The sequence below is a fragment of the Meleagris gallopavo genome, chromosome Z, assembly GCF_000146605.3.
Source record: "Meleagris gallopavo isolate NT-WF06-2002-E0010 breed Aviagen turkey brand Nicholas breeding stock chromosome Z, Turkey_5.1, whole genome shotgun sequence".
In the NCBI taxonomy this organism is placed as follows: Eukaryota; Metazoa; Chordata; class Aves; order Galliformes; family Phasianidae; genus Meleagris; species Meleagris gallopavo.
In genome coordinates, this window is record NC_015041.2 from 40127971 (window position 1) to 40134369 (window position 6399).

Consider the following 6399-nt stretch of genomic DNA (forward strand, 5'->3'; position numbering starts at 1 on the left):
AGTGGCATCAGTGTTCTTATTTTATTTACAATACAGGGTCTATCTAAGATTAATCTTGTTTAACATCTCTGGAAACATGAAAAACAACTAAGCACTGGTAAAAAATCTACATGTTCCTTATCTCACACACAATTAAAAACAGTGTGCTTAGAAGGAGAATCAGAAGAAATCTGTATAAAATGGAAAACTGAACAGACAAGCAATGAAAAAGAATGATGACGATTCTGTGCTGCAGTGCCTATCTAATCTCCTCACAGTGGCAGAAACTGTGACTTCCAGGAACATGTGGGTCTGTAGGAGGGGTATAGGAAGACCTGTGAATTGGAGTAAAACACAGAATGCGGTTGAGAATCTCTCTAGATAGAGATATTCTATGAATGATTTGAATCCAGGCCTGTTGCTTTTAAGTTGTCAGGAGATGAGACAGGTGTTCCGGTGCAGGACAAGCTCTCTGCTCAGATGCCCCTCAGGACCTGAGGTCAGGCTATAACAAGCAGCAGCTTTGCCTCATACAGTTAGAAAAAAATGTTATTCAGGACTAATGGCTTTCTTTAACTATAAACTTTACCATGTAACAATTGTATCAGAGGTTATGCAAAAAAGAAGGTGAAGATGTCCTCCAGAAGCACAGAGACAAGTCCAGGGGTGCTACACGTGTTGCAAAAATTACATAGCACTGCTACCCCCTTGCAGTAAGCATTATTTTAATTTCAGGTGACACAGAATGAACACTCAACAAAAGACTATGGAAGCAAATACCTAGGAAACAAAGAGGCTTTTCTGAACGGAAAGTCTCATAAGCTGAAAGAATACATCTGGGTATAATACACTACATGACATCTATGTAACACAATCTATTGTATGCAACTGCCACAGTAAAGTAGGCCAGAGGGCAAATGAAACAAAAGAAGTCCCAGTAAATAAAAGGCAATTGTGGAAATTCTGTTCAGTACTAAAATCATCTTGTGAAGCATGTAAGCCTAAGGAGGGTTTTCAGCATTTATTTCATGCCCCTGCAAACACAGTCAGAGCTGACCTACTACCTTTACGTGCAAATGGAGGAAGTATTTGAATGCATACATCAGTATGATAAGAGATTCATATTAAAATGCAAGCAAGCCCAGAGAATTCCCTGTAATAATGATGGTTAATACTGAAAATTAAGTAACTAGAAATCAGTTCTTGCACAGGAGCTAGCTGGAGAAGGGGGAACTAAGCAACTTGCAGTAAATAAAATAGTAAAGAAAAGTAATTAAAATAGTTGGCTTTGCAATTATTTTAGCACTGAAAGTTATACTCAAGCAGTTTCCTAAAACTCATTTTTTAAGATGCCATAGAAAAGAGTAAAACAAATCTTCTGGTGTGTAGTTATTCTGTATGCAAAACTGAAGCATTATTTGTTCAAAGAATATTTGTATATACTCAAAAACACCAATTCATCAATTTTTTTGATTGCCAATCAAAATTCTGAAGTCCAATTTGTAGTTTTGAACCAAGTAAGAAGACAAAGTTCTTGAAGATTCAAGATAGATAGTCAGATTCAATACATATAAGAAAAAAGTCAATCTACACTTTTAATAAAGCTAACAAGTTACTTAGAATTTTATTTTGAGAGTAATTTGTTTCAGTACACTGAAATAATAAACCTAGAAGTTATTTAGGGGGATCTTCATTCAAAGAAATTACAGGATTTTGTTTAGTTAAAGAGGTAAGCCACATTAGTGTGTGGGAAGTCTGTTAAAAAGCACTGCAACAAAACATCAGGGATTTCTGTTTTTAATACATGTATACATCCATGGTTTGTTTACACTGCACCTCTAACAGGGAACTGTTAAAATCTGGTACTACAATTCTTGTTATTTGTTCCTTATACTCTCGACATAGAACATTTCAAGGGAGGGATCACTTTTCAATGAGGCTAAAATGAATTCACATGTCACAGCATTCACTATCTCCTACTAATACAGGTTCACACTAGAGAGAAGAGAAACATGCTATCTTCATCGTATGTAGTCTCATTTCTATAAAACTTTCTTCCAGTCAATAATATGGTAAGTCTATATTACTATTATTGTAGAAAAATACCTAGTACTTCCAGGTCAGGCTTGTACCTTCAAATTTCTGATAAAAGTATCAAAGAAAAGCAAAGCAAATTTTTAATGCAGTTTCTTCTTTAATCTTGAAGAATACTGCTTTTTAAATAGGATATAAAATTGTTCCTTCTCATAGACTTCATAATGTACTAAGGAGATCAATAAGAGTTAATATTACTGACTTGCGAAGCAATACGACTAGGGTATAAATATTTGATAAAGAATGGGATTTTTTAAAAGCCATATTGGCTTAATTGTTCATCCATTGAGAAGGGTTGGACTAATGCCAGCTGTTCCTGATGTTACTCATAATTTCTTCCTATACAGTAACATATACAGATGAATTGAAGGCTCCACTAAACTTTCCAAAACACGGGTGTATAGGAAAACCTAAAACAAAACAAAACAAAGCAAAACAAAACAAAGCAAAACAAAAACATAGCACTGATACAACACGTGCAGGGCTGAGTCCCACTTGAAAAAGCTAATTATTACAAGGAAAAGGATGATAGGGAAAACACTGCTGCTGCTGCAGGGCCCTACCTAGCTGGAGGCACCTTCGGCCAGCACTGCAGGGAATGGCATGTTCTTCTTGCTCTGCCTGCCCCCATGCTCAGAACAAACAGCTTCATTCTTTGGCCAAAGGTCTATCTGCAGACGACCCATCTTTCTGGCACAAACAATCATTTGTTTGCACATCTTCACAAGCACACCTAAAGATCAGCAGTCTTGGGATCACAGAAAATAGTGATCATAGTTACAATGTCAAAGAGACATCACTGAAGTAAAAAATGGATACAAAAACTTCTGTTCACTGAAGGGCTGTAATAAATAGTATCAGTAAAGGAGCTCAGTGTTAAAAAGTCAAAAACTAACAGGTGGGGAAATTTGTATATACAGTCATAGCTGAGTTGAAGTCAATGGACCTATGACAATTTACACTCACCAGGGATATGGCCCGTGAATTTTGCTACCAGATGCTCACCGAGTTTAACAACATTCCCCTACATCAACATTACAAGTTAGATAAATACTAATGAGTAGCATTTATTTTTGTGCTTCTTATCTGGGAAAAAATGTAATGAGATAAAACCTAAAAAATAAAGGTAATTAACGTTACATTTACAGAGCAACTGTGCTGAGTGTGATTCTGAGTGTGATTTGAATATCTGCTAGCTGTTAAAAAGTATGTTGTGAATTGAAACTCCAGATTCAATGTCCAAATAGAAAATTACAATTACTTATTCCACTGATTCTACTAAATGATGAATTTGTTAATCATAGTACTCAAAGTACCATTTCAAACCAGATAATAGATAAAGCATTTCACTGAAATTTTGTTAATGAAAGCACAGCTGCAAACAAATTTAGTCTTTGCAACAAAGTAGAGAAAAATAAGTTGTCAGACTGCAACTTCTCAATAACCTTATTTTTAGCCTACTGCAATTATTTCTACAACTGACTACAAAAGTTGTATTTTAAAATGCAAAACTCAGATCTTAAAGTCTGCTTCTAAAATTAATTTTAAATGTATATTCATGAGTCATAAAAGGAGGATGCTTTTAAAGCAAGGAATTTAAAAGACATTTAAATATACAAAGAGGTGGGCATCAATAATGTTTGAGCACATGTCTCCACTGAATCACAAACCAAACTGCTGTACTCAAAAAGCTCTGCTTTACATGGGTGTCGACACTCCCAAATGAGCCATACCCTTGCAGCAAGCTACTGCGTTTGAAGATTTAAGTGGATTAAAATCCATGAAAATCGGTGTTGACGGCCCTTCTTTCACTGAATCATTTTCCATCACTCCTGTAACACAAAATACACTGCACTCGCTAGAAAAATGCAGGAAAGAATTAAACATATAAAACAATGGCAAGGAGTGCGTGGCATAACGCCACATCCTACTGGTGCTTAAGGGTTTCCTGCACGCTCAGATATTTATCACTGCTGCATACACTTACAAGAGGTTTCACTGCACCAAAATGTAGTACTTCTCAACTATATAGAGAAGTAGAGACAGGGGGCTGTTCCTATGAAGGCTGTGTAGAATATACGAGTGACTCTACAGAAATACAAGTTACTGTACTGTTCTATCCATGACCCAGCACAGTCACTCAGTGAGTAACAAGTCCAGCTTTTGGAATATCTGCTTATTCATTTAAGCCATTTGCCAGGGGACAGAAGATAAATAATTTTGACATTTGTAATGCAGACTGTCCATCATGAAGATGAAAGAAGCAAAGCTAAACAAGAACACCTGCTTTATAAATTTCCACAAGGCGCAGAAGATTATTCCTGGATGCATTACCAGCCATCATCCTCTGACAACCACAAACTCTTTTTCAATTTCTTTCAATTTACTGACACAATATTTTCCTAAGTTCTCCCACTGCTTTCATAGCTCTCAACGTGTTGGGACAAAGTCTTGAAATCATGAGTCAGCTGGAAATCCAAGGAAGGCTGCCAGTCTGCTTTGTTGAGTATTGGGTATTTTCAGCAAAAACATCTCTGTTATCATTAGAGTTACAGAAGAATTTTAAAATGAAAAAGCTTCAGAAAGCCAGACTCATGGGAATGTGGACCTGGTCTTGCAGCATTCCAGATTTTTGCTTACCAAAGAAATCATAGAGCCTCCCTCCACACTTTTTTCTTTAAAAACAAGCTATCTTTCCTGGTGTGTTACAACTGTGTAATAAATGGTATCCCTCTAACATCCCTGGGGAAAATCTGTAGGACCAATGAGCCTTTCACAGTTCCTCTAACAAGCAGCTCCCTGTTTCTCTCACTGCCAGAAAACAGAATTCTTCCTCACTTTTTATCTTTCCTTCTCATTCCATGCTACCTCTGAGCAAGTATACACAGCTCAGCCTTACAAAGATCTTGGAAATGTTATAGTATTACTCATTTCATTAAAATCCATTGGCAAGATTTTATATGCATGTCTGTCTATGACAGGTAGGAGGTAGAAAGTCTTGAGAAAAAAAGAAGACGAGAAAGCATGGTCAAAAACAACAGCCATACAAACCCAAAGAGAAGGAGGCTACAACAAGAACAATGGAATTATTTTAAAAATAAATATGAAACAGCATGGAAATGTCTCGAGCTTTTATTATTAGCATTATCTTTAAGGATGGGAAATACAGCATTTTCTTCATAGAAAAAAAATCAGAGCTGGAATCTTCCAAAGATCAAACTAATTTATCTCTTTTTAACTTCAAAATATATGGCTTGGGTGTTCTGAAAAACAGGTCCTGAGAAAAAACACTATTTCTGTCATTAAGAAAAAATAAAAAATAAAAAGCACATTCCAAAACCAAACCACTACCAGGAAAAAGAATAGCCATTTGATTGCAACGGTATCATGTTCCCTGCTACTGAGCAGACACCTGAAACATGTTGGGACATCCCTTTTCCTAAACCCAAAAAATACTACCCAAATCTGTCCAGCCTTTATGTCATTTCCATCTTTGTGTGCTCATCCCAGCCTATGAGAGTGCAGACAGTAAGTTCTGCATATATCCAATCTACAGCAAACTTTGCAGAGTACGTGAGAAAATGAAACAGTTTGGCAACTGTGTCATGGTTGAAGCTTAAGGTTAAATGAGGCAATTATACAAGGAGCTTGCTATGAGCCCAGGAAGACAAAGAATTCTGGCATGGGAGGCAGTAGCAGGCTGGGGGAGCATAAAGAGGCTTCCACCAGAAGAGCTCTCCTTAATCTGGAGCAAAACTTAATATTTTTTCTCTTGCTATTCATTTCTGTTCAATTTGTAAGTGTGCTCCTTCTCCTCTGGGCTGGTCTGCTCTGAAGACAGTAGCCTGTTATTACTGCCATCTGCTTCAGCAACAGAGGTCTGGCTGGTATGGGTAAGGAATACAGACCTCACAAATTAATTCTGATGTGTCATCATGATTCCACATAATAGGATTGCTGATTTTCTCCAGATTAGGAAAATTAGCTTCTACACAGGAAATTTAATGCCAGTTACTACTAGAGCTCCTGAATTCTCAAGAAGAAAAATAGACATGAGTTCCTCTGCCCAGCCACTGAAAAAGGATAGGAAGAAGCCACTCTTGGCTCAGCAGCAACATCTGTGGGGCTGGTGGCACAGTATCTTGAAGCACCCAAATCTGTTGAAAGGTCTGTGTATCCAGGCCTCATGAACTTAAGTGACAATTTCCCCCTTCTTTTCTTCCTTTGAACTTTAAACTACTTACTGAACGTTTATCACAACTCATTTACCTTCACCCTTTTCATTTTTCCCATTCATACACTTACTATTGGTTAAATATATTTTTA

General features: G+C 36.9%; 1 protein-coding gene across 1 annotated transcript in view; it reads right to left on the reverse strand.

Annotated features, from left to right (window-relative positions):
• Positions 1-6399, reverse strand: part of ROR2 (receptor tyrosine kinase like orphan receptor 2) — a gene marked incomplete at its 5' end in the record, with an annotated part of 178040 nt that overhangs the window by 45865 nt on the left and 125776 nt on the right.